Below are 13,090 nucleotides of genomic sequence, written 5' to 3' on the forward strand. Positions count from 1 at the left end.
AAGAATGAATGATATAGGAGGATGAGGAGAGAGGAGGAGGTGGGGGGGGGAGGGGAGATAGTAGAGGATAGGAAGGAAAGACAGCAGAATACAACAGACACTAGTATGGCAGTATGTAAAAACGTGGATGTATAACCAATGTGATTCTGCAATCTGTATACGGGGTAAAAATGGGAGTTAATAACCCATTTGAATCAAATGTATGAAATATGATATGTCAAGAGCTATGTAATGTTTTGAACAACTAATAATAAAAAAAATAATTAAAAAAAGAAAAACTGGACTTTTTCTAACTCATACTAGAAGTGGAATTACAAGGACTTGAGGATGAATTTGATCTTGGGGTTGAGGGAGAGGGAGGTTTGAGGGATATTTCTAGGTGGACAATTAACTCCTTTATAAATTTTTTAAATTAATTAATTTATTTATTTCAATTAGGTATGTTATAGTTAAAGCTTTGTCCCAGGGTTTCATAAACTGACTTCCAGACCGCTCACATATAATCGAATCAAGCCTTTATTGAACCACACAGATGGCAGCTGACCAGAACACAAAGCTGTTCCCCTGATCAGCCCCGAATAATTGCAAGGGCACCCTTATAAGCCTGAAAACCACAAAAGGGATGTTCAGGGGGTCTAGCCAATGCAAGCAAGCCAGGTTACAGAAGCGGGACAGGCAGTCAAGCGGAGGGAAACCTAACCAATCACAGTTAGCCCAGTCACCCCAGTTATAGAAACAGAGCCCCGTTACCCTAGTTGCAGAAACAATGCCCATTAGGTAGTTCCATGTTCTTAAAGGTTTCTATAGCAAAAGGAAAAGAACATCTTGCCCCAGTCATGACTCTTGTACATGGCATGGTTGTTTTACAGAGTCACAAAACAAAATGGAGTCACATTTGCTTTTACTATCACAGGTATATATGACAGCAGAATGCATTTTGATTTATTCTAAACAATTGCAGTACAACTTTTCATTTCTCTGGTTGTACCTGATATAGTGTCACACCATATGTGCAGTTATTCATGTACCTAAGGTAATGATGTCCATCTCATTCCACCATCTTTCCTGCCTCCATGCCCCTCCTCCCCTTTACCCAATCAAAATTCCTCCATTTTTCCCATGGCCCCTCCACATTATGGATCAGTATCCACTTATAAGAGAGAACATTCAGCCTTTGGTTTTTTGAGATTGGCTGACTCCGCTTTGCATGATATTCTTCAACTTCAATCATTGACTTGCAAATGCCATAATTTTATTCTCTTTTAATGCTGAGTAATATTCCATTGTTTATATATTCCACAGTTTTTTATCCATTCATCTATTGAAGGGCATCTAGTTTGGTTCCACAGTTTAGCTATTGTGAATTGAGCTGCTATTAACATTGATGTGGCTGCATTACTATAGTATGCTGATTTTAAGTCTTTTGGGTATAGACTGAAGAGTGAGACAGCTGGATCAAATGATGGTTCCATTCCCAGTTTTCTAAGTAATCTCCATACTGCTTTCCAGAGTGGTTGCAACAATTTGCAGTCCCACCAGCAATGTATGAGTGTGCCTTTTTTCCTACATCCTCACCAACATTTATTGTTGTCTGTATTCTTGATATTTGGCATTCTGACTGGCATGAGATAAAGTCTTAGAGTAGTTTTGATTTGTATTTTACCCTACACCTATTAGAGAAAAAAATGTCAGCCCAAATCTTCATCACATTGGATTAGGCCCCAACTTCCTTAAGAAGACTCACAAAGTGCAAGAAATAAAATCAAGAATTAATAAATGGGATGGGCTCACACTAAAAATCTTCTCAACAAAAGGAACAATCAATGAGGTGAAGAGAAAGCCTACCTTTTGGGAGTGAATTTTTGCCACACACATATTAGAGCACTAATCTTCAGGATATATAAAGAACTCAAAAAGCTTAGCACCAAAAAAACAAACAATCCAATCAATAAGTGGGCTAAGGAGCTAAACAGACACTTCTCAGAAGAAGATATACATTCGATCAACAAATATATGAAAAAAAATGTTCAACTTCTGTAGTAATTAACTACTTCTTTAAAGGTTAACAAGAAAGGCTTGACCTTTACCATCTATGGTGAGGAAAGGCCCCAGAGTTCTGGGGAAAGTCTGGAAACTTGGGGGACAGAGTTTAAGCACACAGCTAGCAAGGCATCTCCTCCTTTCTTCTCAAGCTTGGTGTTTTTGAGAATTAGGTATTAACTCCCAAGCAGTGCAGGGGGTCGGGGAGGTGGGGGCAAACCACCTTGGGACTTGTGCTGTTACCATGAAAGCAATGAGGCTGAGATGGCTAGGTGAGGCCTTGAAATGAAAACCAGGATTTTCATTCAGAAAATTCCCAAGGGCCTTGGAAAGTAGGTTACAAACAAGAAATGAGCTTTCTCCTCTGGGTCTCCCACCTCCAAACTGCGTTCTCTTCTGCAGCCAGCTTGGCTTCTTTCTTGGTTACCTTCCTTATCCTGCCACCTTATAACCAGGTGAACTTGTAACCATGTCTTCTCTCAGCATCAATGTCCTCATCTATGAAGAAGTTAAGATAATATTCACCTTGGCCTAATAAATGGATATTCAGGTGGATTATGTTTGTGGAAACCTGAGCCCATGCCTGGCATGTGGAAGGGTCTCTCTGAATTCTGGCTGTTCTGCAATGTCATCACCTCCCCCATATCTGCCTCTTATGAAAGTCTTGAAAGCCCTAGCCTTTTCCTTCAGGTCCTCAAGTGTTTGGAAATCTTTCTGAATATCTCCTACCTCACCATCCTCAAACTATCCCATAGGTCTCTGCAATAGCAGAGTACTTAATTTGCTCTGGAAGACAGCCCAGATGCAGGGGGCTGGTGGAGAAAAGGGTTGTCAGAAAAGGGAGAGTAAAGATTTCATGGTCTGAATCATGTATTCATAAGTCAGCTTTCTTTAAATATTTACGTCCTGTATTTACTTTTCATTATTATTCGACTTATTTCTTACAGTTGATCTGAAGTGTGAAACTGAGAGCCTAGAGCTTGCCAACACTTCCACGTTAGAAAAATGGACAATAAAGAAGCTGAATTTTTCGGGGTTCCCCCCACACACCTTTTTCCTTTTCTCCACCAAGGACAACAAACCCTTGGGAGGGCTGTGTTTGCCCACTGCCTCCCTGCCTCTTCCTGGGATATTGTTGTTTAACTGGCTCTGGCCTCAGCTCCTATATAAGCTGGAGAACTTTACTGAGGTGCTGGAAATGACTGCTCTGGACCAAGTGGGTTCAACTCTGAGTGAAGATAAAAGGAAACATAGGACCAAGTCTATAGAGGGAAACTAAATGTCAGAAAAGCAGCTTTCGTCATCCCTCCCATGCCCACATTGTGTGTGTGTGTGTGTGTGTGTGTGTGTGTGTGGTCCTGGGGATTGAACCTAGAATCTCTCACATGCTGGGAAAGTGCTCTACCACTGAGCTACACTCCCACCTGGCTATTCTTACCTTAACTCTTTCAGATTTCTTCTTTCCCCGAAGACCAAAATCCTACCTTTTTCTAAGTACCTGTTTTTTTCTTCTAATAAATTTCTCAATCCTTAATAAAACCCCAACCCATTTTCCAAATAAATCTGAAAAAGTCTTAACTTTGGTGGAAACATAATTTTCCAAAGTGATAAAATCAGGTCTCTTGGACAAATGCAAAATGCATATATAAATCATGTTAATTATTGAATTGGATGTTAAAACTGACCTCCAGAATGTTTGAGGAAGTCAGGCGTGGTGGCATACACCTATAATCCCAGTACTTGGGAGGTGTGGCAGGAGGGTCTCATGTTCAAAGCCAGCCTCAACAACTTAGTGAGAACCTGTCTCAAAATTATATATAAAAAGGGCTGAGGATGTGGCTTGTGGTCCAGAGTGTTAAGCACCCTTGAGTTCGATCCCTGGTACAAAAAAAAAAAATCCAAAATATTTGAGGAACTAGGTATTTACAGGCAATGTATACAGGAGGAGAAGAGTAGATTTACTCATGCTATCTCAACTGATCTTACAACTTGAAATAAAATGTTGTGCAACCAATGGATCTCTAGGATCCCCAATAAACTGAGTCAATCGTTGAGTTTTTCTAGGTCATAGTAGCTAGCTCTTGTGTCACCTGAATCAGTAGCTAGAATGAATATTAATCTCTTTTTGTCTTTCTGAGGGAACCTCATTCAGGACATTAAAGGCACAATTGTCTGATACTAAAGTCAGATAAATGAAATTTTATACCTTTTATCCCAACTTTCTTTGGTCCTGCCAAATTGTTTTAACTGCTTCTACTGAATCACAATAAGCCCAAACTTAAATATTACATCCATGTCCTCATCTCTTATAATGTCCTCCCACTTTACAGCAGATAGATAAATAAATGAAAATAGAAGAAAGAAGAACAGATGGAAGCAACATTTCCAGGTGGACGCTGGACCTTGTGCTAGTCTTGATCCTTTCACACTGGGTGTCTGGTGTGCTGTGCTCTGTATCGAAACCTGGAGATCCATCCTAAAAAACAAACAAACAAACAAACAAACAAACAAACAAACAAAAAAAACACTTTCACTCATGGGGGCCCAAGTAATCTTGCTTTGAAAGCTCTTCTAAAACAAGGTGAGAAAAACTGTTTTTACTTCACCTACAGAGGGGTCACTTAATAATCCCAGGAAAACTGAGTTTTCACATTATAATATAGAAAATTGGGCCAAGAACTTTCCCAGAACACTAAGTATCTTGCCTTCAACATGGGAACAGAGTATCAGTAGCAGAATTCAAGACTGTTCTTAGAACATGCTCTTGTCTCCCCAAAGACTTCACATGTAATAATGCCACGAGTGGTGGATTTAACCACTCTTTCAGGCTACCATATTACTCTGAATGAGGTTTTCAAGGTCATTACTTCAGGATTAAATTAACAATGTCACTTCTTTGAACATCTACAAACAGCTCAATTTACAGACCTTCCTTATTTTATCTATAGTTAAAGAATAGCTGGAGACCCAGAGAGGAGAAAGAGGTCACAGTGCTTCATGACAATTTATCCTGGATTCCTAGCAAGTTGTTATCTGTCTTTGTCACTAACATGGAGCAATTTTTGAACATAGAAGCAAAGAATATGTGGCGCATTGAGCTTCATGCAAATTCCTCTGTGTTTCTTGGGGTTTGCTGGCCCTCGAAATTGAGAGTAGATCTTTGTTCTTTCTTTTGACATAGTGGAATGACTAATGACTATCTGGTTCAGGTATTTAACTACTGGGATTAAAATACATTGTGAATCAGAGGGAATAGAGCTCCCAATATTTTCTCAGTTGTTATAACCACTTCTATTTTGGCTCCTAAGACATTGTAGGGTGGTGATGTCTAGGAAAAAGAAGCAAGTCCTTTGCATCATACAAGATCCTAAGTTCCCAGAATTTTCTGGAAAATAACCTACATCTGACTTTCTACAGAGACCTTTATGAAAACAATAGATTTGTTTCATGCACCTTCCCTGAAGAAGTCTTCATGTCCCCGACTTAAGTATGAGTTAACAAGCTCATAAAGACTATTTTATAAATAATTCTGACCTCGATGATCTAAATTAGAGTAAGCCAAATGCCTATATATTTTATAAATCATACAAACAATCTTTTGTATGTTTTGAACTAAAGGTTAAAATGGAAATTAAATTCTGCATCTAATAGAAGAAAAAGTTGGCCCTAATCTCCATCTCGTGGGGTCAGGCTCCAAATTCCTTAATAGGACACCTATAGCACAAGAGTTAAACAAGAATCAACAAATGGGACATATTCAAACTAAAAAGTTTTTTCTCAGCAAGAGAAATAATAAGTGAGGTAAATAGGAAGCCTACATCCTGGGAACAAATTTTTACCCCTCACACTTCAGATAGAGCACTAATCTCCAGAATACACAAAGAACTCAAAAAGTTAAACAACAAAAAAACAAATAACCCAATCAACAAATGGGCCAAAGATCTAAACAGACACTTCACAGAAGAGGATATACAATCAATCAACAAGTACACAAAAAAAATGCTCACCATCTCTAACTATCAGAGAAATGCAAATTAAACCACTCTAAGATACCATCTCACTCCAGTAAGAAAGGCAGCCATTATGAAGTCAAACAATAACAAGTGCTGGCGAGGATGTGGGGAAAAAGGTACACTTGTACATTGCTGGTGGGACTGCAAACTGGTGCAGCCAATTTGGAGGGCAGTATGGAGATTCCTTGGAAAGCTGGGAATGGAACCACCATTTAACCCAGCTATTCCCCTTCTTGGACTATACCCAAAAGACCTAAAAGTAGCATACTTAAGGGACACAGCTACATCAATGTTCATAGCAGCATAATTCACAATAGCTAGACTGTGGAACCAACCCAGATGCCCTTCAACAGATGAATGGATTAAAAAATGTGGCATTTATACACAATGGAATATTACTCAGCATTAAAAAATAACAAAATCATGGCATTTGCAGAGAAATGGATGGCACTAGAGCAAATTATGCTAAGCGAAGTTAGCCAATCCCTAAAAAACAAATGCTGAATGTCTTCTCTGGTATAAGGGGGGTGACTCAAAACAGAGTAGGAAGGAAGAGCATGAGAAGAAGATAATCGTGAAACAAGGAAAAGAGGAGGGAGGGAAAGGGAGGGAGAAGGGGAATTGCAGGGAAGACGGAAGGAGACCCTCATGGGTTCACAAAATGCATATACGATGGTGTGAGGGGGAAGGGAAGAAAAGAAAAAGAGAGAGATTAAGTGTCACAGTAGAATGAGTAGAGAATAGTGATGGGAGGGGAGGGGAGGGGGGATAGGGAGGGCAGCAGAATACAACTGACACTAGGATTGCTGTAGGTATACACATGGATGTATAACCAATGTGATCCTGCAATCTGTACATGTGGAAAAATGAGAATTCATACCCTATTTGAATCAAATATATGATATGTCAAGTTCATTGTATTGTCTTGAGAAACTAATAAAAAAATGAAAAAAAAAATTCACTTTTGAGTCTCAATCCCTCAGATCAATCTAGGTAAGAATTTATGAGCAGAATTTTAAATGAAAATGCTATGAGATCAAGGAAAAGAAGCTGCATTTCCCATATTTTTTAAATCTAAGCTTTGGCTAACATATATCACAAAATAATTGTTGCTTATTTCATTCTCTTAAATCCTCATACTTTCCTCTGTTTGACCCCCAGATGATGATGCATAAAATGAAAGGGGAGAAAATTAAGATGATGATACTAACAATTCCAAGTATATGGTAATTTTTTCTTACTTCTTATGTAGATAATCCATCATAATATCTTAGTTCAGAGCTTAGTCTGATAAACCAGATTTGGAGAAGAATTTTGATGTACTTTATTTTATTTTCCTGAGCAAGTACTTGAGGGATGCATCTCCAATATCACCCCTCTATCTCACTCTTCAGTAGTGAAGTGACATCATGCTATCATCAGGATCCCCACAAAATCCTATTTTTGTGGTTGTAGATGGCAATTGTAGCTGGACTCAAGAATGGTGCTTTTCTTCCCCAGTGTTGGCTCCATTAAAATTCATCAATAGAACATTTAGTCTCACCCCTCCAAAGAGCATCCCCAGTAGTTGGTGAGTCTAGCCATCAGGGCCAGGACCTTTTCAGGTCATGCCTTTGGGCAGGACCTCATCTAGCTATGAATATATTTTGGGTCTCGTGCTATAAACATTCTGGGATTGGTTTTCACATGTATATTTTGGTGAGTAAATTTGCTATGGAAGAATTAGGTAGAACAGAGTTTCCTCCTAACCCTTTAATCCTATTTTTCTTTTTAGTCACTGTTTTACACTGTCCCAGAATTTTAGAATTGTGGGAAGACCAAAGAGGAATAATAGAACCCTTTTGCTTCATATCATATGCTCATCTCTTCAAGATTCTTTCTACTCTAAATTGCCTTCGAAACAAACTTTTATATGTAGTCTTTAAAGCCAAAGGAGATTTTAATTTTTTATTGATCCACTCCTGAGGGCTTCAGAATTAGCAGGGGTCATAATAATCATTAATCCAGTATCAGAGAGCAGCCCTCTAGACAAGGCTTCATGTATCTCTGGGGATTTATGCTCTGGTTTCTGTTGGTCCTTCTTCTTATGCCTACCATATACAGTGGAACAAATGGAGTTCACTAGGAAATATCTAACCCACCTTCCAGTGAGAGCTATAGGCAGAACTTCAGTCCTAGACTGCCATTCTGAGGGGAATTTTTTGGGAAAATCTAATGACCCTGTGCCTCCATACTAAACTTCATTATCTCAGTTCTGTATAAGTCTGGCCTTCATGATTAGAACACTTAATGAATTTCTACAATAAAATTATTTTCTTAAAAAACAGCTTCTATGGATAAAGTCTTTTAGAAATGGATCCATATAGAGTGTTGGTGTGGGTACAAATGGTGATGGGATCAGAAGAGGAGGAAAAAACTCTATGCACATATTCTAGTTCACCCAAATCAGAGGGACTATATCAGCAACAATGATACACAAGTACCCACACCATGAAGTCCAAATGCCATACTTTGTTAAGAGAAAAGAAACTAGGAATCTTTGGAGAAATGATTGATTCTAGGGCTTGGATGGTTAAATATAGAAGAGCCTGGAACATATTGCTGTACTACAAAGAACAGAAGTACTCAATGAATGAGGGGTTACCTCAAAAGTCAAAGGAACTGGCATGACAGGACTCCCACTAAGAAAATCTGGGAAACTTTTATCATCAAAATAAATAATGGTGGTAATGGCATATAATTCATAGAATAAAATTAGAATCCATGACTACTTGCTCTTATGGACAAATAAAATGAAGTAAGTAGGTGGGGAAAAAAAAACTTCGTTCTTACAGTAGAATGCAAACTAATAAGTACAAGAGGAATGAACCAATGTTTGCAAATTGTCATTTATCAAACGTCACAGTAAGACTTTTAAGCATGAATCATCAATGGATATTGAAGATAGTGGTAAAAGTTTGATTAGGAAGAGGATATCAACTGAATCTCCCACTGTTATGGTTTAGATATGGTGTCCCCCCAAAAGCTCATGTGTGAGACAATGCAAGAAGGTTTGGAGGAGAAATGATTGGGTTAACATAATCAGTGAATTAATTCCTGGTGGAATTAACTGAGTGGTAACTGGAGGCAGGTGGGGTGTGGCTGAAGGAAGTGGTTCATTGGAGGCATGGCTAGGGTGTGTATATTTTGTATCTGGAGAATGGAGTCTCTCTCTGCTTTCTGATTATCATGTGAGCTGCTTCCCTCTGCCACGCTCTTCCACCATGATGTCCTGTCTCACTGTGAGCCCTGAAATTTGGAGCCAGACTTCTATGGACTGAGACCTCTGAAACCGAGAACCTATAATAAATTTTTCCTCCTTCAAAATTGTTCTGGCCAGGTCATTTAGTCACAGCAGTGAAAAAACTGACTAAAATACACAATATCTCCACACAAAGTCCTTATTAATTATGAAGAGAAATATAGTAACTTTGCAACAAATAAACCTGGTTGATATCTCTAATCAACTGATCAGAATTAATACTACCAAGAATAAAAAATAGATAGACATAACGAGCCTTCTGAACATGATGCACTGAAAATGACACATCACTTCTGTAATAGTTGCCAAAATGCATAATCTGATTCTTATTCTTGAGGAAATGGCAGAAAAATCCAATTCAAGGGACTTTTTTTTTTTTTTTCCAAAATACATGGCTGGCATTCTTCAAAATCTCAAAGCAGTACAAGACCAAGTAGAACTGAGAAAATCTAACTTAAAGGAGTCTAGAGATATAATTAAATACCATGGGATCTTGGACTGAATCCTGGGAAGATGAATTTTTAAAGCACAAACTTACAATAAAGGACTTCAATGATGTAATCGGCAATATTTGGATAAAATATTTAAATTAGAATCATATCAATCTTGACTCCTTCATTTTGATAAATAAACTCTTGGTATGAAAGAAACTTTGTTTTCAGGTAATACATACCATTGTATTTCAGGGAAAGACCACAATGTTTGTAACTTCCCTGAAAAATTTCCCTTTTTCTACCCTTTCTTTATTCTCCTCTGGTTCTTCCCTCCTATGCCTCTTCCTCTTCCCTCCTCCTTTTCTTCCTTCACTTCCTCCTGTTTTTTCTCTTTCTTCTTCTCTCTTTGTTCGATCATCCTGTATATGTTTCTCTGTGTGTGTACACATGGAAAGAAAGAGAAATCAATCAGCACTAGAGGAAGAATCTGAATGATCGCATAGGATTCATTGTAATTTTAAAAGAAATTTTCTGTAAGCCAAACTTAGTCATGAATAACACAGGCAGATTTAAGGGAAACTTTCACTTGATCTACAATATTTATGACCATTCCTCATTTTCCACCCCCCTTTGCTTATGTCTCTGAGCTATGATAATATTTTGGAATGTACAGGGACTTGATAGGTAGGATCCTGTGCTTTACTTCAGATTCTCATGATCCTGAGATTCCTACCCCCTTGGTATCCAGGATACAGAGTCATAGAAGACCCTGAGAAGAGTGAAATTGCTTTGTGCCAAGTCCTTCGGCCCCTGAGATGCTGCCCATTCTGCAGACTTTGTATGTGGTAGAAAACAGCATTTATTCTGCCCAAGAAAGCAAAGGTGGGGGTGGGCTTGGGGACTGATCTTTGAAGAACTGATTCCCTAAACTTGCCAGAGCGATCTGATACTGGGCTTCTGAGGCCCAGTACTCATTATGATTTGTGAAGTCTAGGGAAGACACTCTATGCTTCTCTTATTGCTCAAAAGTGTCCTGGTTTTATGGTCTCTTTTCTCAAGTCTTTCTCCATTAAAAAAAACCTCTCTTTATAAAGGAGCCAGACTATGCAAGTGGATATAAGTTCTGGGAAATCCTCATCCACCTTTCTGACAATGATGTAGAGGGCTTTAGATAAAGTTCGCATTCACATATTCCTGAACTATTGCCAAGTGGCTATATCGTTTTTGTCCTTTTTTTTTTTTATGGCAGAGACCTGATGTAGAAAGGCCTAACTAAATAAAGAAAAGGGGCTCTGATAAGGCCTCTTTGGAGCTCCTGAGAACTGTGTTGGTGTTATCTTTGGGGCTGAAAGCATATGAGACATCAAGGCTGGTTAGAGAACTGGAGTCCATTGGGACATTCTTTTCTGTGCCCCTCTGGTCATTTTCCTAGTATTCCTTCAAGGAACAAATCTTAGATTTAGTTATTTATTTAAGGAGAACATGGTATGAGTCAGACAATTGAGATACCAAACATAACAACTCATATACATCTAAAATTAAAGATGGGCCCCTGTAATCAGTTGTAGATATGGTTATCTCTCCCTCCACCTGTACACACACAGTTTTTACAAATAAACTGCTGGAAGCATCATCTACAGTTGAGGTTAGAGATCAGTTCTTCCAGACAAGTGGTTTACAAGTCATCTAGGCATTTAACTGTAGGCAGTCTTCTGAGGTTAAGCAAATGCCTTCTATAGTGTTGCCTTGAGTAGGCATCTTGTATTAAGGGAAGCCAACTTTGAATACATATTTAAGGTACATTGCCTTCTGGTCTACCTCTCTTAGAATATGTCTTTTATAATACACACACTCTGAACCCATTTATAGTGAGATTGTCATAGTGCATTGCCCTTCCTACCCTCTGTCCTTTTCTCTGGGCCCTAATATTGAGTAACTTTTTTCCTTAAAATTTGATACATATTGTAAACTTTACTTTCTTCTCAATCCCCAGTGAAATATTCAGATTTAATTCTGTGCCCCAAGATGAGTTTTTATTTCCCTGAGAATTTCTACCAGTCTTCCTGACTTTTTGGAGGAATGCATTCTAAATATACTAAAATTATAACATTTAAAAATAGTTGCCTCTATAAGCATCTATTATTTCCTCCTCTGCACAGAGATTGGACCAATTTTAAATATGGAGATGCTTTGAAGGTTTTATATTTGAATATTTATCCTGATTAAAAAGGCAAGAGTTTTGGTGTAGTTGGAAGAAACTCCTTCTTCTTGCCTCTCTAGGCCTCTGGAATATACAAGTCTAGATGTCACTGAGCAATTACTTCTTCAGAGTTACTGTCCTCTAATTTGTTGATTCTCCCAAGATGATAAAGCCAGACAATAAATGACTGCATAAAGAAAATGCACACTTAGTGGTATGATTTGAATGTTCTCCAAAATGCATGTTTGAAATTAAATCACCAAGGCGATAGCATGAAGATTTGAGGGCTTTTAGGAGCTGATTAAGTCCAGAGGGCAAAACCTTTCTGAGTGGGATTGTGACATTATAAAAGGGCCAGGAAAAACTGATAAAGCCTCTTATTACCCTAATACTTTCCACCATGTAAGGACACGGCGACAGGGCCTGTCCTGGAAGGAGAAATCTTAGACTTCCCAGTCTCCAGAGCTGTGAGAAATGAATTCCTCTTGTTTCCAAATTATCCAGTCTGTGATATTTTGATATAGCAGCCAAATGGGCAGGATGCTTAGTTTGGAGTACATGAGTAAAACCAGAATGTAGAAGAGGTCGGGAAGGAAATACAGGCTCTCTCCCTTTAACTTCTCAGCATCTTCTCCATGAGTCTCACCTGAAAAGGATGCTAAGCTGAATATTTAGTAGGAATATTTAGTGGTTAGTAGAATGTCTTAAGTGCAGCACCTGGTCCAGTAACACTTTTCATTGTTGACCAATTTTATTATGAAAATTTTCTTCAAGAAGTCACAGTTTAATTTTTCTGTAGCTCCTACTTACCTGAGAAGAGTTTCAAAACAGCTAGACTCTGTGTTTTCATCTTCTCATAAATCTTACTACATTGGGACTGATGATTTTTCTGCTAGTCCATGCTAAAAGGGAAACATGGTAAATATGGTATTAGCCCTACAATGGGGGAAGGTTCCCTGCAATTTTAGCATTTTAGAAGGAAATTCCTGGTGAAAAGCAGTGAAAGCAAGACTGATCAGAAAGTCAAGGGAAGCAGAAATGGTAAGAGCAGGTTAAGCTTAGAGGCAGGCTGACTGCAGAGTTCAGGTTGTACAATGTCATA

This window comes from Marmota marmota, unplaced genomic scaffold (genome assembly GCF_001458135.2).
Source record: "Marmota marmota marmota unplaced genomic scaffold, marMar, whole genome shotgun sequence".
In the NCBI taxonomy this organism is placed as follows: Eukaryota; Metazoa; Chordata; class Mammalia; order Rodentia; family Sciuridae; genus Marmota; species Marmota marmota.